We start from the raw sequence: 24,833 nt of genomic DNA, 5'->3' as shown, positions 1-24,833 counted from the left end.
TATGGAACCCAGACACAATGTGGAAGGAAGCGTGATGAAGAGTGTGGCTTTTCCTCTGAAGTGCAGGTTAGTGATTGTTTTGTAAGAGTAAGAAATCAGTGTGGAGAACAAGGAGCAAGCATTCTTTTTTCACTTTTGCAGTGAATGGCCCTTACTGGGTAGGGCTGGGAGAAGAATTTTTATTAGATACTTATTTTTTTAAAGATAAGAATGGAGTGATGATTTATAGAAATCCTAAGGAAGTTACTAATGTACTAATTTAATTTTAGATTCCACAGATATAAATTGTTTATTAAGGCTAATTGAATCACTGAAGATATGCAGGTGGCATCGTGCCACCTGTGAACTGGGATTGACAGTCCAGATGAGGGACAAACTGGAGAGAGGCTCAATGTACTTGTAACAAATGTTTGCAGAGCGAGGCTCAAAAACTGGAAGACCCCAGGAGGGCAGCTATCGAAGGCCAAAGTGCTGGGTAGCAAATCACAGAAAGTTCCTGAAAGCCTTTGGAGTTGTCCACATACACTAGGGAAGGTAGGACATTGCTAGGAGAGGGAGTGAGCCTGTAGGAGTACTGGGCATTCCAGGCAGAGAGAACATCAGCTGGAAAGAGTCTGAGCTTACTAACCATGTATGTGAGTCATATCACTTGATCTATCTGAGCCTCATTGTTCCCGACTGCCCAGTGGGAGACATGGTACTGTTGTGTAGGAAAGGTGTGAAGGTTAAATGAGACACTATGTGCTCAATTTTATGGCATTGTAACAGGTGCTTATAGATAGTGGTATATCTTTTAAGCCTTAAAAATAGCCAAACTGGCACACCTGGGTGGCTCACTCAGTTGACCCTCTGACTTCGGCTCAGGTCATGATCTCCTGGTTTGTGAGTTTGAACCCTGCATTGGGCATGCCGCTGTTAGTGCAGAGCATGCCTTGATCCTCTGTCCTCCTCTCTCTCTGCCCCTCCCCCCACTGGTGCTCTCTCTCAAAAAGATACATTAAAAAAAAAAATAGCCAAACCACATTCTTTCTACTATTTGTGGAGAGGAACTTGAAACAAACAGCAAAGGATCAGAAAATCCAATAAATTTCAGAATTAAAAAAAAAATTGAAAAAATGTAAGAAGCTCAGAATCTCAAAGCTTTTGATTAAAGACAATTCCTTTCTCTCGTTTTTAAATCTTTATCTGTATGTTTCATGTTGAGGCAAGCTTTGCTCTCATCTGTTGTTTTCCCCATCTACATCATGGGGACTGTAGCTTGTGTGTGAGCCCATTTGAGGTCTACCAAGTCATAAGAATCAAACATACTTTCCATTGCCAAAGAAAAATATGTTGCCAAACCCAAACACAGCTTGAATTCAGATGGACTATCCTTTAAATTCAGAGCCATTTTTCTATTTGGCTAAAAAGACTAGTATCTCCTTAAAATTCAATACTTACCAAAGAGAAAAATGTAGCAAAGCAAGTCTCTTTTTACTTTACACATAAGGGCAAAGTGAAATGGTTGTTTAATAAGCAAACCATAATTTATACCAGATCATTCAAAGTATGTTCACATGTATTCAAATCTTACAGATAAATCTAATTTAGAAAAATATGTCATTCTCAGTTCCTCACTTACTCATCCTTCTTTTCTGTTTTAATTGTGGGTGTGTATCATTCCAAGCCCTCTGAGTAGTCCTTTAGAATTCAGAAAATCCAGCTCTGTTACATGTTTGCTAAGTTCCATTTCTCATGCAATGGCAGCAAGATGGAGACCTGAGAACATGTTCATAGTGGTTTGTTCCCAGTGAATCAATGTCTGAAGAGGCCCCTGGCAGCACTCTAGACAAATAACCCCAAGGTTCATTTGGAAGAAGAAAACTTTATGGAAATATCAAGCTCTCTTGGCAGTCTGAAGCCACTGACAACCTTGATTTGATTCCCACAAACTCATGGAGCATCAGGTCCAACATTCTGGATTCCACATGAGTTCCCAAAAACCATGAATGTGGAGTTAAATCCTTTCCTGGTTTCAGAAACCATAGGGCACATAATGCCTTCAAGAACAATGAAAGATCTCTCTTTTGCTGCCTCAGAAGAACCCAGAGAAGACTCCTAGAATTCTGGTTCTGGACTCTCAGAACCCAGTTTGTGGCTTCTGATGCCTCAGTTCAGTTGTCAACGATCTCACTGCTCTCTCACATCTAGAATGTGAGTGGAGGGTACACAAGCTATGAAGAGCTGCCCAGAGAGCCTCATCTGATGCTTGGTGATTTCAAAAGAAGGCAAGATTTTTGAATCATGTCCTTCTTCTTGGGTGGTAATTCAACAACTAAGTAGTCGATTCTAAAGTGTATCTATCTATTGAGTGCCTACTGCGCACCAAGTGCTGAGGCAGGCATTAGGGATACAATGTTGGAAAGCGCTGTAGCTTCTGGCCACAAAGAGCTTGGAAGAGACAGGCAAATACATAGGCATTGGCAATATTTTTTCTAAGTGTCATGAAAAGTAAATGTATCAGGTATTATGGAGGTGACAAGGAGCAGCTAACTCAGATCTGGAATTAGAAAGAAATCAAGGACAGTTTCCCAGATAATATGCCCTCTTAGTTGAAGGGACAGGTGGGTGTAAGCCAAGCAAACAAAGAGAGATTATTCTGAGCAGAGGGGGAAACATATGCAAAAGCCTAGAGGAAACACAGAAAATGGCCCATTCAAGTACTTGGATATGGCTATAGGGGCCAGAGGGGAAATGACAAGGAGAAATACCTACAGCTGGAACCATAAAGGTTTAAAAAAAAGGAAGTCAGAGCATATATGATATTTTATGCAGGTGTTTACAAGTTTAAACTTTATCATAAGGATGACGGAAAATTTTTGAGGGGTTTTAATCAAATGAGAGAAATGATCAAATGTGTACTCTGTAACACTTGACAAAAGTCTAGATCATGGAGGAAGGAGCCAGGGAAAACCAGTTAGGAGTCTGAGGCAGTGATCAGAGAGCTAATGCTAGGAACCTGAACTGAAATCCCGGCAGTAGATATGGACAGAAAAGGATAAACCCGAGAGAGGAGTAGAATGTAGACACAGCAGGCCTTGGAGATTGATCATGGGGAATAGTGAAGGCAGAGAAGTCAAAGAAGACTTCTAGGTTTTTGAATTAGGCAACTAGGTGATAGCGTTCACTGAGAGAAAGGAAGAAGCATCTGGGCAGGGAAAAAATTATGATTTCAGTTTGGAGATGTCAAATTTGGGGTGCCAGAAGAACATTCAAGTGAGAGGAATTCTAATAAGGAGGTGGAAATATAGATTTCAATCTTAGGAAACAATCAATTTTTTGATTCTCTATCCTTCTGTGTGGTAGGTGATGTCATAAATGAATGACATCACCAGACACTGTGTGTGTGGTATCAGATGTAACAAGATCACAACAAATATCACAGGAAGAGCAACCATTAAGGAATCAGTTGAGAAAGAAGAACCATCCCATCACCGGGTAGAGTGTGGAGAATCTCCCCGAGAAGAGAGAATCACAGAAGCCAAGAAATAGTGTTTCATGGAGAAGAATCCAAAGAACAAACACATATTACAGAACAGTCAAGTAAGATAGGGTCTGAAAAGTATTTGGGTGACTCTGTAATTTCAAGCCAAGATGAGTCTTGGTCCAAAAATAGCATCAGCAGAGTTTCAATTTACTCTGGCCTGGAGCTCTCCAGCTTTTTACAATAGCAACCAATTATTTGCATTTCTTATTATTCACAGCCAAAATATACCACTAAGCCACAGATTCCAAGTCCCTTCAGTTTCAATGTAGTGAGGATAAACCTGAAAACTGAACTTTCCCTAAACAAAAAAGGGTTGGAGTGTTTTTGTTTTTCTTCTTCTATCAAGTAGTGAGACAACCCTTGGGCAGTCTTTACTCTGGGATGTAATAAATTCATCCTCTGTTTAGGGTGGGGTATTCCAGACAGCTTTTCTGCTCTGTGTCCTTGAAGCAAAGGTTAAACAGAGTTCATGGGAAATATAAATTAAGCAAGTACTTCTACATTAGTGCTTGTTTTGTTCCAGAAATATCCATTTTTAATGAAGAAAACATCTCTCTACACTTACTTTAAAAGGCTATTTGGACAATTTTATTATTCTTTAAAATATGTCATCTTTTTTAAATTTCAAATTTTATAAAACATACTCAGTATTATTTGGATACCTCAGTTGGAAAAATAAAATGTGATTTCCCCCCAAAACTCAAAGCTTCTTGCTATAAAAATATCTCCTCCATCATTTCACTAATTTTAAAGATGTAAAATGTACAAGCGGTGAGTGTCTGTCTCATGTCTATCCTAATACAGAAACCACTGGGGTGAAATCAATACTCTGATAGTTTGGAATGAACAGAACTATGGGAGCACATGAAAAAGATACCTTCTGCCGCCAATTTTTTTAACTTAATTCCCAGCTCCATTGACCGTAGATGATCTTTATCTATTTGGGATGGCTTGGGAAATGGCTTACGGGTCCAAGTTGTCACAGTAAATTGGAATAACTCAAATCACCGAGTATTTCTATGCAGTTACATAAGTTGAAACTGAGCCTTTGAAAGAATACTACTAGTTACCTACTTGGGAGCAAAAATGATAGAACAGTTCTATCTTCCACAAAGTCCTCATGCTGCCACCTTTCCACGAGGTAAAGCATGAACAATGGGCCAATGAGAGTGCACCAAACACTTGAATTTCATTTGCTCTAGCTTAGTTTTGTTTTTCAGGAGAAGTTGGTAATTTTTCCCTTTTCTCTCAGAATGAAATACTTAAGAATTCGAAATAACATAGGAACAAACCAAAACATAGGTACCAGCCCTAACTGTTCCATCCCTCAAAGCCTTTAATCAGACACCATTAATAATAATAGCTATCATTTATTGGGTATTTATTGATCATATCAGTTCCTGGTTGGGCACTTAATGGTTATAATCTCATTTAATTCAAACCACAGCCCTGTGTGGGGATTTCTATTACACACATTTGATAGATGAAGCACCCAAAGTTTAAAGAGGTTAACTGATGCCACACATATTCACTCAGCTGATCTGTTGGCGTAGACAGAATTCAATTCTGAATCCAAGGCCCAAGATCCTAACCACCATACACATTGGTGGTATTTACCGAGTACAGCTGCCTCTTCCATTCACTAAACAGTAATTGAAAAATTTAGATATTCATACACATGTACAAACTCACATAAAATACCCAGCTGCTGCTGTGTGCCCAGATGCCTACAAACATTTTGTTCTGTTTTGTTTTGTTTTTTTCAAAACTTCATTCTGGTTATTTGCTTGACCCATGAGGTGAAATTAGTTTCTGCAGACTGATTTATTATGCATTTTTCCTATCCAAGGAGAAGAGAAGCTCTTCTTTGATGGTGTAGAAAGTGTGTGGGAAAAATTAATATGACTGGCAAACAGTCCTTTCTTCAACATACTTGGCTTTTCCATAGGAGTTTGCCCCATTCATTCTTTCAGCAAGCCTAGTTTCTAAGGCTGCATTGAACTGGAGGAAACTGGGTTTGGGGCAGTCACAAGAGAAGTTAGATACCAAATCCCTGTTCTTAATGAAGACAGGAGCTTAGCTGGGAAGATAATTAACTTCCATGACATCTATGTCCACACACAAGTTTCAGACAACACACTCTAAAGTACACATACATGCCAAGAATAGCAGAGAAGGAAGGAAAATTGCCCATGTTTCCAGATTTACAAGCCCTTCATTTTTCATCTTAAAACACAGATGAAAGAGGATACATTTGCCTTTGATTTCCTGACCACTGGCACTTTCATGTCTTTGCAGTTTGTGAAGTTTCTACACCCCGGGAAGCCATCAGAGGGCCACAGATAGGATTAGTAAGTTGCAACAGGTAGAAAAGGGTAAAAGATCCATGTCTGATGATCTGAAAGATGTGACAGTTCCTAGCCTTCAGCCTCATGGTAAATAGTTTTAGGCTCTCCTGCAGGACTCTATGCAATTGCACATCGGTTCGAGTGGCTGCATTAGCACAGGAGTGCTGAGTCTTTCCAAAGAGAGAATGAGTGGGCCAATAGCTACAGCTGGCAGCCAGGGAAGGGAAAATGTGTTCTGAACACTCAGTGAGTCACTTGAACAGACAGGAGGGAGCATGTGCCAATTTAGCATGGATGCTGTGCCAGAGCTCACACACTCAGCAGGGTCCACATTTGCATAGGGGATGAGTTCTCAGAAGTTAGGCAGTGGCTGGAGGTGACTGGGAGGGTAGGATTTCTCCCTCTGGTGCCAGCAATGGTTCACCATGGTTCTGAGGGGCCAGAAGCTTGCCTGAAAGAAGGCATAAGGCTGAAGGCGAGCAGAGGGAGCGGGCCACTGAAGGCCCTGCCCACATGTCCCAAGCTCACACCAGGTATACCATATTCAGAACTTCTGACTGCAAGCCATACCCCGGCTGAGGCTACTTCTTCCTGGCTCATTTCCACCTGTGGTTTAAAAAGCCACCCAATTCATCCATATGCTTCATGTTTGCTCTCTAGCTACTTACTTGAAATATGAGTGTGTTGGATAAGTTTACAACACAAGAGGTTGCGTCCAGTGATCTGTTTATGATAAGTCTAATTGAATTATTCTCAAGGAAAAATAAAAGTTTATTGTGGCCAATATGGAAATGAAATAGGAAATCATATGACTGTCAACACAGTATAATGAACCTATCCTCTCCCCCTCACGAAAATGCAGGTGGGTCAGATAGAAGATGCACTTGTCCTCAGAAGGGAAGAATCTTTCTCTACAACACACACATGAGAAAAGAATGCATGTATGCAACAGCTTTCACACTTTCAAGCCTAAGATCTCCCCAGGGAATGGGGCACCTCGGTGGCTCAGTCATTAAGCAGTTGACTTCAGCTCAGATCATGATAGCAAGGTTTGTGAGCTGAAGTCCCCTGTTGGGTGCACTCGAGCCCCACTTGGGGTAAAACGTGATCCCTGCTTTTGTGAGCCCTGCCTCTCTCTCTCTCTCTCTCTCTCTCTCTCTCTCTCTCTGCTCCTTGCTCACTTGCTCCCTCCCTCTCTCTCTCTCTCAAAAAAACAAACAAAAAAGAATGCCTCAAAGAACTTATTAAAAAAGCAATAAGAACCTTCATAGATTAGATTCAAGAAGATTCTGTATTTTGACAGACACCCAAAGTGATTTTGATACACATCTGAGAATCCAGTTGAGAAAACACTATCTGATGACATATGGGGCCACGAAGAAAGTGGCATTTAAGGAACATTTAAGGGACACGATCCAAATAGTATCCTTGTACTTATGTACTTAGCTGATTTACTTTAGATCATGAAGACTTCTGTTTTATGGTGGCTGATAGAGAAGTGGAAGGGACTGGCAGACATGCCTTAAACCACTACAAGATAATTTTTCAAGAGATTAAAACCTTTAATCATTAAGTTAAAAGAATAAAGTGACAAGCAGCTGGCAGCCTGCAGACCAGAATCTGGAGACTGAGAGAGGGCGTGGGGAGAGATTCAGCAGGTGAGAGAGACCAGAAAACTTGACAGTGCCAGTCTTTTACCTGAGCAGGAAGCACCTTGGGTTTCATTGTTGCTTTGGCTGTTCATTCATTCCATACATGGATGTGAATTTCTGCTTTGTGGGGAGCACCATGCATGACAAAACAAAATATTAATATAAATATACCAGAATTAATAAAAAAACTTGCTATTTAATCTAACAACCGGAGCTGCTCTGACCCCTGAAGGAGTAAGTAGCATGCCTGCTGTCCAGGGTCGATGGCCTTGCTTTTAGCTGCCACCTTGACTGGCTACTTTGCTCTGGATGTGACAGATGAGGTACCTCGCATGTGTTTGGAAATGTGCTGGGAAGAAAAGAGATAAGTTCATTTGATAAAAAAACTAAGGAGAATTTCAGGAGTGGGCATTTCCATGCCATTGGAGATAGGCAGGGAAGAGTGGGACATGGCTTATCCCATTGCATCAGGCAGCTCTTATGGAGAAACATTAGCTGACAAATTCCTGTCAAAGGGTGCTGAAATGGCACTGAAGAAAAGCAACTTAGCATCACTTTTACTCCTATGGCTTCAATAGAGTCTTCTACTACAAATGCCTTACATGAGTGAGATTATCAAAAACATTGAAGAAAAAGAGCAGTTTCCAAGACCAGGTTACTGCAGAGCTGATAAGGTACAGTCTTTAGGAGATGAGACAAGAGTGAGATTCAGACAAATAGAACATGGGAAACAGAGTAATTATGAAATAAGGCTTAAAAACTCCCAGAATTTATAGAAACCTTAGGAGAGGTCCTGAAGTTCCCAGAGGTTGAGACACAATTTTAGTTAAGTTTTGGTATGCAAAGTAACCTCAGCTGACAAACAAAATAACATAAAAGAGCGTAAGCTGTCTTTGTGTCTCTAGACTTTCTCTCCTACTTCCCATACTTATAGCCCTGGTCTTTAAGGACATTCCTCTTGGGAGTATGAGATACCTTTGCAATGTCAAACGCAAGATGGTTTTATGTACATGAAATAAATGAGGGGTAAGGGGAATGAGAGTGCTGGTCTATGTGAAAAATCAGAAAGAAGAGGCAAGACACCTTCCAGAAGGAGGGATTAGAGGGTTCATAGACAAGGTGAGGTCTGAACTCAATCCTCAAAAACAAGTAGGATCAGGATGGCCAATCGAAATTTAGGAGATAATGTCTAAGGAAGACAGGAATACTCAAGTCCCACTTGAGAGTCTATTAAGGAGGACAACTTAAGCACAAATGAGGACAGACAAGCCAGAGCCATGCTGAAGAATGGACTGCAAATGCCTCTGAAAAGCATGGAAAGGGCTGCATCAACCATGGAGGACCTGGCTAAACAGGACGGGAGATGTGCAAAGCTGCTGACACTGTGTGTGGTCTTGCAGACAAATCCGTACACATATTCCAAGGGTCTTCTGGGCCTCAATCTCCTGAGGACCCATCTGGAAAGAGACTTATGCATCCAGTGCCTTGCAAACAATACTCAGCTCCATCCAGGTCTCTATGGGAGATCAGAGGCCATGAGGTCTGCAGTCCTGTCTTCTATTACTTAAGAGAGTTACCAACACTCAGCCCATTAATCCACAAATGTTCCATGCCTGAGGTTCCCACAACCTCACTGCATAATTAAACAGAAGGTGTAGACCCTCTAGTGGAGTGGGTCATGTCTGTGAGCAGCGGTGCCTTCCAGCTCTGAGAGCTCACATACCACAGTAGTGTGTGGCCAATGCTTCTCCCCATCAGGCCACCAAGGAAAAAAAGTGTGACTAATTGCACTTGGAAAGAACAGTGATCCAGAAACACCCTGTGGAGGACCAGAGCTAATTGTGAGGTTTTGCTCTCAAGAGACAGGGCATATTTCCAGTCTCCTCATTGTGCTATGTTTCCAGAAATTATGGGTTTATTACCAGGGGCTCTGCTTCTTGAATCCTCATCTGTGCTTGCAGAATGCTTCCCTCCCCTTCCTATGACTACAGTATTGGCCACTCCTGCACCCTGTACTCATTTCAAAGCCACTCTTCCCAAAATTAAAGGGGCAGGCTGTATGAAGTAGATTCCTTTAGGTGTCCATGCCATGTGACCTCATGTCCATCTACAGGGACCCCAAATCCTCACATTGCAGAGCTCAACAAAAAGGAAAGATGAAATGTTAAGGAGAACCTTTCTCAAACTTCTGCTTGTGGAAAAATAAAACAGGTAATGGTATGGAGCAGAGGGTAAGGGGCCAGTTGATGCAGACAGTATTGAAAGAGGAAAATGAAAGGAGAATAGGTGGGGAAGGAGACTATGAGGAGTTTGTAGAGCATCTAACTCTCTAAGGAAAGCAGGAAGAACTGAAAGAAATTTAGAAAAGATTTTAATACAGTAAAATCTTCAACGTTTTGGGAAGTTGTTCCTTCTCCAAGGCTGAGGATGTTCTCAGGCTTCCCCAAGTGCGCCACCGCATGCTAACTCCTTTTTTTTCTGGTGTGTCCCATCAAACCTCACCAACTCAGGAGCCCATTGCTTGGACACTTTCTCAGAGTCAGGCAGGCTGTCCAACTGAGTTGTTCTGGATTTCCTGGAGACCAGACACATGGGAGTACATTGTGTTGGTCATTAACACCACTCACGAGATATTTTTAGCTACTCACTTTCGGCTTACGGTAGAGTTACATTTCCATACCCTTGAAGGATCTTGTGTTTTTTTCTTATCTTGCCCCCCTCCCTTAAGATGGTTCTGTGATTTACTTTGGGATGCAGAGAAGTGACACATAGCATTCCAGACAGAAGCTTCAAGAGCCTGAGCATGATTCACCATTTTCCATCTTGCTCCTCCAGTCACAGTAAAGCATGTGTTCAGCTGAAGTCGGGGGTCATTGTGATGAGCAAACCACCCTCCTTACTTACCCATGTTGGAGATGAACCATGAAAAAAAAATTAAGCCTTTGATATTTTCACCCATCAAAATTTGGGAGTTGCTTGTTAACTGTGTCAGAACTTAGTCTATCCAAACTTATACATGGATGCACTGTAACAGTGATTATCCTGAAAATAAAAGCTAATTGCATGGGATTTTCATGTAGAGAAATTAAAGGCACACATTTGTGTATGTCTGGGGAAGAAAATACACTTAGAGATGAGATAAAGGCACTGACAGGAAAAGAAAGTGTTTATTATATGCTAAAGGGTATTAGATTATAGGAAATTGTTTGTGTCCAAGTCATCCCAAATAGTTCTGGTTCCTGAGATTTCATTTGTACTTGATTTAGTTATTCTTATGGCTTCCTTTGCTATCAACCGTTCCCGTTGCCTTTTGTCACTGTTTGCCTTCGGAGTACTCTGTACCCACCATAATTTACAACTTTCTATTTCTAACCTGCTTCCTGGACTTGTGAGTAAATTAAGAACAATTAGATTTTGAGTGAGGGACTAAAGGATATTCTGTGAGTAAGGGAGCTAAGATGTCACATTTAGATATTCTGAAATCCCCAAATTAACAATTCATAAACCTTTATGTTATATGAGGCATTTTTATACTTGTGGCCACTTTTGACTCTTAATACCCCCTGCTTCTCTTTTGAGTACCTAGAAAATATGTTTTCATAATCCCATACCCATGTCTATTCCTGTTATTAAGGTTACCAATTAATGACAATCTGTGATGGATTACATTCTTTTTCTAAAGTATTTGTCCTGTGCTCACCACGTGAGAACTTCAATTCCCTGCCTTTGCTGTACGGTTTGCAGTGTCTTGTTGAAGCAAACACCCCCTTCTCTGTTGAAACCAGGATTGGCCATAGGACACAGTTACATCAATGGAATGTGAGCAGATGTGCTATAAACCAAGACTAGAAGATGTAGGAGACACCATCATTTTCCTTCAGCTCTCTCACTCTTTCAGCTCCACCCCCAGACTGCACCAAATCTAGAGACTATTCCTGCAGCCTGGGCTCCAGAGGGAGAAGACACATGGAGTGGAGCTGGGCAGATATCCAGCAGCCATAGCCAAGTCCTAGAGAAAGGCCCATATTGTGAGTAAGAAATAAATGTTTGTTGTTTCAATCCACTGAGATTTGAGGATTGTTTGTAATCATAGCAAAGGCTGATTAATATACATCCTAAGCAGGATATTACTAAAGAGTTATATACTTAACTTTAAAGTACTTTTACATTTCCCTCTAGAAAGAGCTGGTGTAATGGCAGTCACAATGGCTTTGGACCTGCCACTTTATCAACTGCTTCACCTCAGCAAACATGAAACACCCTCCCAATAGCATTTTTTCCTCTACCACTCGCTTCTATCAGAGGTGATTTTCCCCTCCCAGCCCACTCAGAATCCTGTTGACCAACTTGGACTCAAAAGCCACCAACTGCAATAGTTTGAAATACATTGTTATATTAAAATTCATGAGTTCATTATAATACTCAAAAAAAGGAAAGCCAAAAATAAACTCATTAGTCATCATTGAGATAGTATTGGCACCAACTCCTTATTGGAAACTAATGGGAAAAGTTAAAGGCTTAAATATTTCAACATGAACTGTGTGAAGAGTTTTCAGTAAAATAAATACACTGGTTGATGAGGGAAAGTTCTTTACAGAAAAATTCTGGGTAATAAGTACTGAATAAATGTAAGATTATACAATCACAGTTTTGCAACCCCTAACAAATTACTTATTTTAGGGATTGATTATCAATAGATTTTAAAACCATTTGGTGAAAGGTTGATGGGGAGCTGGATTTGGCTGTGTGCCAAATGATTACGCTATGGATTGATCTCTAGTTATAAAGGGGGACTACAACTTTACCCTGAAAGGGTCAGGCTGTCCTTATCATCATCTTTAAAAGTGGGACAACCAGACATGATGAGCCCCAACGTCATGTAATTCAAGTTCACATAAGATCTTGATGGATTTTTGTCAGAAAAGATGACCCTAAGTCTAATAAAGCTTTTAGATGTAACTTGAAGTTTATAGAAAATATGGGGAATAGAGGATTGTAGATTCCATTTGGCATAACCTGGTTTTATTTTCTGCATTTTTTTAATATTTAAAATTTTTAAATGTTTATTTATCCTATTTGTCTTTGCGAGAGAGAGAGAGTATAAGCAGGGGAGGGCAGAAGGAGGCAGACACAGAATCTGAAGCAGGCTCCAGGCTCTGAGCTGTTGGAATAGAGCCTGACATAGGACGCAAACTCACTAACTGCAAGACAATGATCTGAACTAAAGTCGAATGTTCAACCAACTAAGCCACCCAGGTGCCCCTTATTTTTCTGTATTAATTACTTAATCAATCAATTAACTAATTTTTATTATCTATCTGCCCTGTGGAATATAAGCTCCAATAATACAGTGATCTTATACAACTGATTCACCACACTAACCCCAGGGTCTATGACCATATTTGGCACATGTTAAGTGCTTAATATAAATGTGTTAAACACACAAATGAACAAGTAATTTTAACCTTGTCCAAATTGTTCCCATGTCTGTAACATGGAGAGGCACTCCCTTAGAAGGTTCTTGTAAGAGTTAAATGAGATAATTAACAGTGCTAATTCTTGTAAGGGTTAAATAAGGTAATTAACCGGAGGGCTGGTTCAGTTCCTGGTGCACTATAAAGGTTCAATAAATGGTATCTACCTCTTTCACATACATCATGCATCTGATCCTTATGTTCAGAGTATGTTGTGGAACACAAACTCTTGCCCCCATTTGGCAGATGAGAACACTGAAGCACAGGAAAGCAGGCCAGGGAGAGGACTCTTGACTAGTCTTTCACCTGGACTACACAGCCAACTACATCTAGAAGAACCTGGCTTTTATTTTTGAACACTTGTAAAGATCCTCTCCCAAGTTTGCAAGCTGCACCTTCTCCCTGTCCCCCACCTCTCCTCACCACTCTGGACCTGCCCGTTCCAGGGATGGGAAGTGCTAGGACTGTGGAATGCCTAAGGAGGGCATGGTCCCAGTTTCCAGTACCAGTGGGTCCTGCCTACCACACTGCAATTCTGAAGGGGGCAAGTCTGCTGTCCCTGTGCCAATAAGCTGCTTTGCAAACACAGGAAACCATGTCACTGTGTTCTCTACGTTCCCAGGAAGGTCTGTGGTGGAGCAGCCGATTATCCCACCACATCAGACAATGCCCCATGGCCAGGCTGTGGAGCTGAGTGCTCACACACACACACACACACACACGTTGAAATTATACGTAATCCATCTTTCCAAACAAATTTCATTCTTTGGCTCTCTAGACATGTTATGCTCCAGTCATGCTAAACCACTCACTGTTTCCTGAACATTCTCTTGAGGATTCTCTTTTCTAACCCTTTGCTCCCATGAATAACACAGCACAGAGATGACCCAGGGTATTTCTTTATTCATTTACATGCCCCGCCTTGGACCTGAAGTTTTGATGTGGCTGGTTTTCTGAGGAAGGCAATAAAATACATGCATGTAGAATTTTAAGACCGTATTTTTGTCAAAGAGAAGTGAAAAGTTTAGGTGTTTCATTTTGTAGACTTCATCTCCAGGGAAAAGTTGCAGAGTGGGGTGGGACCCATAGACCCAGATTCTAAGTTCTCTGCTCTCAAGATGCATCTGCTACAGGTCCCTGTGGTCTTATGATATTTCAGATGTGGTCTCCCTAAAATCATCCACAGAGGCTCAAGTATTCTTTCTACGGAATTTTGAAAAATCCTTTAAATAAGCGTAGATGCAGATATGTTTACAGCTGTGCCTGCTTCCTCTGACCCTGCCTTTCTCTTCTGTTTCATTCACAGGAGCCTCATTCCACTCACCCACAGTCTTGTCCACTTTATAAATGACTCCTCACCCATCTTTTCCTTTAGAAAAAACAACAAACACAGATATAGATTAGGCAATGGCTTGATATGCTTTTGATGAGCTACAGGGAGTTAAATGTTTAATACTGGCAAGTAGATCTCAACAAAAGGCCAGGAAGTGCTTGTCTCACCCTGAAGGTGATTACTGCTTGGAAATAAAATCTTACAGTTAAAAGGACTCTGAAGATTGTATTAATCTGTTCACATGTAACCACGACATCGAGAATTGGGGGTCATCTTGTTTAAGAAATTCTATAGCAACAAGGAAAGAAAAATGGAAGCAACATGATAATTTGTCATATTTCTTAGGTTATTATAAGAATGAAGACTAACATTTCTGAAAAAAAATGGAGACAAATGATTTGGCAAGGATAAGTATGCTTCTGAGAGCAACCGAACACAAAATCAGAAGCTAGCTATTATTTGCCTCAGAAAACTGGGTGTTATGTTGGCTGTATCTCTAGGCAAGGTGTAATAAAAGTGATTTGTGAATGCAATGTGTATAGTGGGCAGTCAGCAAAAAGTTGTTGAATTCAGTTTGGCCCGTACATCATTAGCTAGTTATTGCTCACCGGCCAGGATGAAGACATTAAACACAATTTCACATGAACTGAAAATTTAAAACCTAACAGTTGTGTGGTTGTATTTAGTTATGAAAAAGAGATGCTATTAGCAAACACTTTGACTATATTATAATATATTTAAACAAAGTCTTAAATCATCAACTTTTGTCAACTGTATCTAATACTTACTATGTTGACAATTTTAGGTAAATCTATAACCAAAGGTTGAATTCTTTTACAACTATCAATAATAATAAACACAGAGTGACATAACTGCATTAGCTTCTTTGTCATTTTCATTGTCCCTGTTCTCTCCCCCTCCATTCTTCCTTCTACATAGTTATCAAAATAACCTTCTAAAAATGCTAACTTGATATTCATCTCCTATTTTAAACTCTTCCATGGTTCCAATGACTTACAAGTCAAAATCCATTTTTAAATCATGGCATACAAGTTCCTTTACAATCTGGCTGCCACTTACCCTGCCTGTCTCATTCTCCTCTATCCCAATCCCTCCCATCAAAACACCTATTTTTCTAGTTTACTCACACTTATAATTCCTGACATGTTGTGATGGGGTCATCAATTTACCCAAATCACAATCTGGAGAAGAGTAAAAAAAGGTATTTCCTTAGGTAGAAGGAAAAGTTTTAAAGCTACAGGTTGGTTCCATCATCCTCAATTCATTGAATTTGGCTTAGATAACTCCATTAGACACACTCATCTTTCAGTACATGGGATTAAGGATCTTACACAATTAGCTGTTATACATACTCTCAATAAATTTACATGACTGTCAGATGGAACAGTAATTTTTTTATAATAAATAAAAGGCTGAAAATTATAGAAAGCACTATGAATTGTGGCCTAAATGAACTGGAGATTGTTTTTACATTAAAAAAAATTCAAAGGTAAGCAGGTGTTGTTAGTTTATCTGCTAGTGATAATATGAGTAAGACGCTCTTTCTGGTTTTAGTGCACATTGCTAGTATGTTGGGTTTTTGTCTTCATATTTCTAGCTTCATGGACAAAGGAAGGATGCCTCACATATATGTTCACATATAAAAAAAGAAGAGCGGGCAAGGGTGTTCCTTGCCACATCCCTATTTTATGAGGACAGAAAGTCACTACATGAAAGCTCCACCAGAAAAACTCTTATATTATTGACCAATCTTGATCAAATATTCACTCTAGTCTGTAAGAGAGGTAGAAAAAGATAATACCTGGCCTTTGCTGCATCATTAATGGGAAGGGAGAGGGGGGTTAGCAATGGATGTTGGTGACTTTCTCCATGTTTTTTAGGAGTTGGGGAAAGTGATCCTTAGACTCATCTGGTGTCCTTAATAATGTCCCTTATCTACCTGGCCTCTGTTAATTTTATAACCTTTCTTGGATGATTTACACTCAACTTAGCCTTGACCAGTCTTTGAACCCCAACCACATCTTGAGGTCTGACTATGCAATCCACTTGTCACCAGCCCAGATGGCACAACCCAATGTATTTGCTGTAGAGTTTTTCATTCCTACTGCAACAGCTTCCTCTATCCTCAAAACCCAAGAACCAAGAATGTTCTAAAAAGCTGACTATCATATCCTCCTCCATGTCCAATCACATTCTGATCATGTTTATTTGTAAATGGAACTCTCCCTAGGTTGAGCTGGAGGCAGCTGCAGTTATCTCCTTCTGAAACTGGGCAAAAACTCCCTGGTTCTTAAAGTTTCACGTCTTCTGCAGCATTTCAAAAAGATTCTTTTCCTACCAGCTCAGCCTTGAGCATATGTACTGGGAAGTATGGCAGAGGGACCTTAGTATCTTCCAGCCTTTGCCTCTGTTCTCTCTCCTCTCATTACCAGAGTAATAAAGAAAAATAAATAAAAATAATTTAAAAATGAAGATACTTTTTTATTTCCTCCAGACTGTATCCTTCATCTCCCAAATTCCATTCTCATGGCTAAGCTTAAATAATGATCAAAGTCCTTTCTTCTACACAATCAGAGAAAAAGCTGTGATCTCCATTAGGTCCAGCCCTTGATGTTGATGAGAATTAGAAAAAATTTAAAAAGTCTTTAGTCTCAGGGTCTCCTGGGTGGCTCAGTCTTAAGGTTAAGCATCTGACAGTATGAGTTCGAGCCTTGCAGCTAGCTCTAAGCTGAAAGCACAGAGCCTGCCAGGGGTTCTGTCTCTCTCCCACCCCCCTCTGTTTCTCTCTGTCTCTCTCACAATAAATAAACAGACTTAAAAAAAACATAAATGAATAAAAAATCTTTATTCTCTCAAACCTACTGCCTGTTGGCAAAATCCTATTTTGAGTGTCCAAAGCTGAATACGAACATATTTGATTCTTTCTGGAACAATCTTATTTTTCAAAATGCTACCCTGTTAGCCTTTAATGTTCTTACTCATGGCTGTATATTTAACATGTGCTCTTCACCCAGGCTGTTGTCTTTACTTCACTTGTCCCTTTCCATATTTGGAAATAATCCTAGACATCCTTAAAGATTCTTAAATGTCATATCCTCTATGAAACCATTAACAACTTAGAAGGGGTTTTCTTCCTTTATTTGGGATCCAGAGGGTTTTGGTGTATAATTTATAATGCATTCACATTATATGTATATGATTAATACTCTTTTTCCCTTTGAGGGAAATTTCCAGCTAATTTAACTTTCTTTTCCTAAATCCATGTAGGGATCCATGAATATGTGTTGAATGAATGCCTAATAGCACGATTGCTTTTTATAATATATTTTACTTTTAAGTACTGAGACAATCCAAACTGCAGTTTGATTGTCACTCCTCTACTGAATGCTTTGGCAGAACAGTCTAGAACCACTCATGCCAAGCAATGGTATTTTCCAGAGTAATCTGTGGAATAACCTTTGGATGTAAGCTTCATTTTAGTTGATTTAAATTATTTTAACATACCCACCCATAATACTCCTCGATAAGAAAAGGAAGATTTGGGCATTGTTTTATTTTACTTAGTGGTTAAGAGTATTTAAAATAATATTTGATTTGATATAACCAAGCTTGAATTTCTAAACTTCTGAATCCTACTGTCTCAGAGATTGAGACCTATCCAAGGGTTCACATTATAGCTGGCCCTGGATAAAATGTTTAAAACCACCACAAAGTTCAGGGGGGAAAAATCCCTACGCAGCTGAATGCGTAGAACAATGGTCTAAGTAAGGTGTTGCTACACTTCAATTTTGTTTCTGGAAAGGAAGCTTCGAAACATTATCATTCATCTGAAAGCATACTCATTTATCTATTCTTTGAAAACCTAACAGTTGGATGTGCATCCAGCTTCCTTCTCGCAAAGGGCTTTACGTTTTAAAACCACTTGTAGAGGTTTTGCCAGTTTCTTAATCTGGTGTTGTCTTCAACTTTCTTTGGAATGACAGTCTCCCAGCTGCAGTTACATATCCAGCCTAGAAGCCCAGAGCCTGCGAGACTTTCTTTGGTATTCCCAAATTTACCAACAGGGAAGCTTCAGTGTTCTCACAGAAAAGGCCAAAAGTTGCTTGAAGTGTTCCAGTATAAGTCATATTTTCCATTTTTATTTTAATATCTTTCTGACCCAGAGCCTTCCTTTTAGGTCAAGACTAAGTTCTTCGAAGCCCTTGGTTTTGAGATATTAAATCCCACCACAGCATTAGCATCTGACGCTCTTAAAAAGCTTTTAGGGTGAATAAATTTTCACTAAACACTTTAAATACTTTGTGGTTCTTAATGTTATGCTATATTTGAGTCAAGGAGTCATGGGACATATTTAAAAAGTCAAAGAATAGAGAAGTATATAGAATGGAAAAGTGATAGTCCCCGATCGCATTCCAATATATGCTGCAAATCTCTTCTGTCTTGCCAGAAGTAACCTTGATGCATTGTCTCCCTTTGCTTTTCCTGTGCAATTCACAAATGTATTTATTCATGTGGATGCAGCTTTTTACACTTTGGATGATAGGAAGGATGAAACTCGTTATATCTGGGTCAACATCTGGCTTCCATTATATGTTGGATACTGTAGAAAACGAAAGAGCTCAAAGACAAACGGCTCTTATCTCAGCCTCGATTTCTTCCTCTGATCACTTACACACTAAGAAACACACACATGCACACACACATACACACATACACGCATTTTTATTCAAGTGGTTTCATAACATGCACATTGTTCTGTGATGCATTTTTTTGTTACTACTTCCTGGTCATCTTTCCATGTCAGAATATATGATCATTCTTCATCATTCTTTATGAGGATCTTAGAGAATGGATTTTTCCATAATTTATGTAATCATTCTTATACTCATAGATGCTTAAGCTGTTTACAGTTTTTCCTATTACAAAAATTTTTTTTAGAAACTAATGTCTTTTTGCATGTATGTTTGTGCACATGTACAAGCATTTCTGAAGATAGATTTTAAGAAATGGAACCCAAAAGTGATGCATGTTTTTGTTGTTGATAGATACCACCAAAAAACTAGAGGAAGATCATAACAATTACATTCCACACTGTAAAAATCCAATATTCCTCACACCTTCATCAAAACTGGGTAATAAAGGAAAAATTTTTATATTATACATGTGTGAAAAATACATTTATGAAAAATGTACATTGGTGTTTGTCTCTTCAATCAGAGAGGAATCATATTCAAGGTCTATTTTTTTCTTAAATTTTAAAACCATACATAAATTTTAACATAACTAGTACAGAACACATTATTTTCCAGTTAAATGGAGTTATAATTGGATTAGCTATATTAAAAGATGCCACAAAAGAAGCTAGATCCCTTCATATCCAGAAAGAATCTGGAGGAGTTTTGCCCAATGTATAAATTCCTTTTTTGTTTTTAATGTTTTATTTATTTTTGAGAGAGAGACACACACACAACATGAGCAGGGAAGGGTCAGAGAGAGAGAGAGAGGCACTGAATCAGAAGACAGGCCCCAGGCTCTAAGCTAGCCATCAGCACAGAGCCTGACGCGAGGCTCCAACCCACGAACTGTGAGATCATGACCGGAGCCGAAGCCAGATGCTTAACCAAGAGCCACCCAGGTGCCCCGAATGTATTATTTCTAGTCCCAAACACATCACTTCTGTTCACTTCTGTTAACAAGAACTTGGCCATTCAACCACAAGAGGAGGCTGGGAAGTGCAGTCTAAAGAGGTTAGACTCAACCATAGCTCTCATTTTCATGTAAGAAGGGGAGAATAATTTGGTGAAATTATCTGTCTGGTCACATTTACTAAACCCCCAAATATCATATTAATGACGTAAGTAAATAAACTAAATTATGAAAATAGCATTTCCTAAAGTCAAATCTAGGGGAAGATAGAATTGCTGTGTTCAAAATGATGTTTTTCTGTTTTAAATTACATAGAAAATTTTCTTCTAATAATATTTTAAGTGCTTATTAATTTCACCACTTTAAGTTTATTCCTAGATGTTTTATTATTTTTAGTGCAATCGTAAGTGGGATTGTTTTCTTAATTTATCTTTCTTGCTTCTTCATTATTAGTGTATAGAAATGCAATATATTTCTGTATATTAATTTTATATCTTAGGACTTGACTGAATTCATTTATAGTTCTAGTAGATTTTTAGTGGACTCTTGGGTTTTCTATATAAAGTATCATGTCATCTGTAAGTGGTGAAAGTTTTACTTCTTCCTTAACAATTTGAATGTATTTCCTCTTCTTATCTGATGGCTATGGCTAAGACTTCCAATACTATGTTGAATAAAAGTGGTAAGAGTGGACAGCATTGTCTTGCTCCTAATCTTATAGGAAAATCTTTTAGTAGTCTTTCACTATGGAAGGTGATCTACTGAATGACAGAAGATATTAGCAAATGATATATTAAATGAGGGGCTAATATTCAAAAGGTATAAAGAACTAATACAACTCAACACCTAAAACACAAATGATCTATTTAAAAATGGACAGAGGACTTGAACACACATTTTTTCCACAGAAAACATATAGATGGCCAACAGATGAAAAGATGCTCAGTATCACTAATCATCAGAAAAATGCAAATCAAAACCACAATGAGCTATCAGCTAGAATGGCTGAAATAAAAAACACAAGAAATAGAAACTATTGGTGAGGATATAGAGAAGGAACCCTTGTGCACTGTAGGTGGGAATGCAAATTACTGCAGCCATTGTGAAAAATTGTATGGAGATTTCTCAAAAAAATTAAAAATAGAAATATCATATAGTCTAGTAATTTCACTAATAGATATTTACCCAAAGAAAACAAGAACATTAGTGTGAAAAGATATACGCACCCCTATGTATGTTATAGCATTATTCACAATACCTAAGGTATGGAAGAAACCCAAGATATATAGTCTATAGATAGATAAATGGATAAAGAAGATGTAGTATACCTACACAATGGAATTTTACTCAGCCATAAAAAAAGAATGAGATCTTGCTGTTTGCAACAACACAGATGAATTTAGTGGATATAAATGAAATAAATTAGAGAAAGAAAAATATCATAAGACTTCACTAATATGTGGAATTTAAGAAACAAAACAAATGAACAAAGAAAAAGACAAACAGAACAACAAATTTTTAAATATAAAGAACAAACTGGTAATTGCACACAGGGAGGGAGTGGGAGATAGGGGAAAGAGATAAAGAGGATTAAATGTACACTTATCTTGATGAGCACTGAGTAATGTATAGAATTGGTGAATCACTATATTGTACACCTGAAACTAATAAAACACCATTCTCTAGTAATACTTTTTTTTAAAAAGTGTTTAATACTATTTGGTCTATCCTGACCATCTAAAGTAACTAGCCATTTCTCCTTATCTGCAAACATTTCCTATAAATATTGCAATGACTTACAACAAAATTCCCAGGACACCCCACCTGTCACACTTTTTTCTTCACGTTTTGGCAGTTTCATCCTATGACTGTTCAATTCTAGGCCACTCTTCAAAAGTCTAAACAAAAATAAATTTGTAACTGCTTAATATTTTGCAAGTACACACAAATAAGCCTAGAAAGAATTTAGTGGCTAGGAATAAAATTCATCAGATGTATGCTCTAGAGCTAGAAGTCAATTCCAAAGCTGGGCCTGGGATAGAGAATATAGGAAGCCATAATCCCCTCTAGCTGGACTTAAACCTGCACTGGAAGACATGCCTAACTCCTCTCTTGCTGGCACAATAAACACATTTAACTACAGACATACAAAAGGGCCTTTATTGTTTTCTGGAAGATGATAAGACCAGCTGAATAGTTTAATGCCTTTTTTGGCAGTGAGGGATGGAGTCAGCGAACTTTGGCAACTCTAAGGGAACAATAAAATGGCCATGTGAAAAGGGCACTTTGAAAATATAGTAATGACAGCAATATAAGATGCATAAATGTGATCAAGATTTACTGCTGGAAATGTTAACATAGCTTGTGATGTGCTGTCACTCTCCCGAGCCTGGCAGCTGGTGTTAGAGGGGGGAGTCTGTGGTAAGTACCAATAAAGGTAAATTCAGGACCTCAGTCTGCAACCTACTTCATTCTGACCTCATAAACAAGGTATTCTGTGTAATGTATGCATGAGCCAAGGACTGTATAAAAGGTGATACAATGACTAAGTACTCAACATAAAACACAGGAGCAGGTAGTTTGCCATTAACTTTACCAGATGGCGTCTTTAAGCATAGTCATAAATAATGAGTGAAAGTCTTATAAAAAGAATCAAAGGAAGAGAATGAATGGACAGCTTCGTTAGCATGTTCATTTTATAAGACCCTAATGTTTTAGAGAAACTGCTCATTTTTTGGAGTTCACACCTCAATCTTAGGCCCCTCCAAAATTATACTGACTAATCTATTCCATGCACATAAACATCCCAGGTTTGGTACCTAAAGATATAGTTTACTTCTGTTTTTAGCTTGGTACATTTCCCTTTCCAAATATGTAAATCTAGGACTTCCCTTCATTAGTGCGTAATTGTTCTCCTTCCTGTTGAATGTCACTCACCCATGCTCAAGTGCTTAATGGGAAGCAGTTTATAGAAAGAAAACTGTGTCCAGGCCAACTGCATGCTATTGGTTTTAATTTTCTTGCCATTCCAAACCCCAATCTGCCTTTAGGAGATTGGTGATAGGGTTCCAAGTGAATTATTTGCTTGATGGCTTTCTAATAGGGAGACGGTTCCAAGAAAGTCAGGATTGCGATGGCCAATCTCATGCACATGTGTGACCCATGCCAAATTACAGTCTAAATGGCTGATGGTGAAAGGCAACACATTAACCTGCAGTGACACCTGTTCATCTGACACACCCTTTCCTGAACTTGAAAGGTCTTCCTCCTTTGAAATATTAATGGCACCGAAACTAAAAGTCATTCAATTCTTGTCTTTAACTTCCCATGATGATTAAAACTGACATTAAAAATAATGAAATCACTTTCAAAGGCAGAGGGTAAATTTTAGCGAGAATGCATACAAAGATGTGCCCTTTCTGCCATGAGAGAGGTAAAGGAAATGTACATTCAGGGTCATGAAAGATATATCTGTACCCAATTTTAAATGAGAGTTTTATTCAAATATACAAATGACAGATTCTGTGGACCCTCTTCAATTTGTCCATAGAAACCAAACTGAACACATTGCCTTATTTTATTACGTATATGTCCTCTTGATTGTCAAACTCTGGAGAACTCAAAACAAGTGTGCAAGTAAAACTGAAAGAGGTTAATATCACTAAAGAACCCGCCACTTATAAAGGTTCTCTGTGTGCTGCTTCTCAGAGACATATTCATGGTCAAATTAATAAAAATAATTTTGTAATTTTTTCACCTGACATTTCAGATTTAAAATTTTTAAATTAAAAAGATAATCAAACATAAAAGGAATTTGCCATTTTGAAATTAAGCTAGTAAGTTGGACTTTAATTTCTTTTCTATTTTCTTAGCGCTTTCTGCAATATTGACTCACCTGTGGTCTTGTCCTTTCCTATCAATCCATTGAAGCTGCTGTCAACATGTGTGTTAATGACTTCTTTGCTATTAAATCCAAGTGAAATTTTTTCACTCCTTAACCTACTCTACTTCTTACTCATCCAAACAATATTTACCGACTATTGACTAACTGCCAGATACTGCATTAAGTGTGGGCATAAATGATGAAGTGGCATTTATTGTAGAAAAGAGGAGTTTGATATTAAAAAGTTGCAAAAATGATTATTTGAGTATATTTATGACTAATGATAAAAAATTATAGTATGCAGTAAGATTATAAAACTGGACATTTTAATTAATTTTTAATAAATTTTAAGGGCATCAGCAAAATTTCCTTAAGAAAATTATTTCTAATTTAAAAGTCTACTTCTCTACTCAAAAATAGCTGTACACAACTATGCAGCTTACTTGTCTTTCATTCAGTCAACCAAATAACACCTCAACTATAAAAAACACAAAAACAAAAAGAAACCAACAAAAAAACCCAGAGATAGCATCTCAACTAATTAGTATATTCATAGATACCATGCAGCGATGGTTAAATCTTATAATAATAGTTAGGGATGAGAAAAGAGCTGCCTCCTAGATCATCAAAGCTGATTAACATTTGACTACTATAGTTTTAATGCTTAGTGTGTTTTATGTTTTGAGAAAAAAGTATTCACATGTAATATTTATATTATTACTAGACCACCCTATTTCTTTTTTTAAATGTTTATTTATTTTTTAGTGAGAATGCATGTGTGGGAGGGAGGGATGGACAGGGAGAGAGAGAAAAATCTCAAACAGTCTCCACGCTCAGCACAGAGCCCAACACAGGGCTCGATCCCACAACCATGAGTTCATGACCTGAGCTGAAATCAATATTTGGATGCTCAACTGACTGAGTCATGCAGGCGCCTCATCGACCACCCT

General features: G+C 38.6%; 1 long non-coding RNA gene across 1 annotated transcript; it reads left to right on the top strand.

The window, feature by feature from the left end:
* The first annotated feature begins 3,397 nt into the window (after window positions 1-3,397).
* On the top strand, window positions 3,398-11,589 carry LOC115296894. The gene is made up of 2 exons (XR_003911122.1): window positions 3,398-3,582; window positions 11,312-11,589. It is a non-coding gene; the product is annotated as an uncharacterized LOC115296894 (long non-coding RNA).
* Window positions 11,590-24,833: the final 13,244 nt, after the last annotated feature.

This window comes from Suricata suricatta, chromosome 7, assembly GCF_006229205.1.
Source record: "Suricata suricatta isolate VVHF042 chromosome 7, meerkat_22Aug2017_6uvM2_HiC, whole genome shotgun sequence".
Lineage (NCBI taxonomy): Eukaryota > Metazoa > Chordata > Mammalia > Carnivora > Herpestidae > Suricata > Suricata suricatta.
This window is presented reverse-complemented; position numbering and strand designations above follow the sequence as displayed.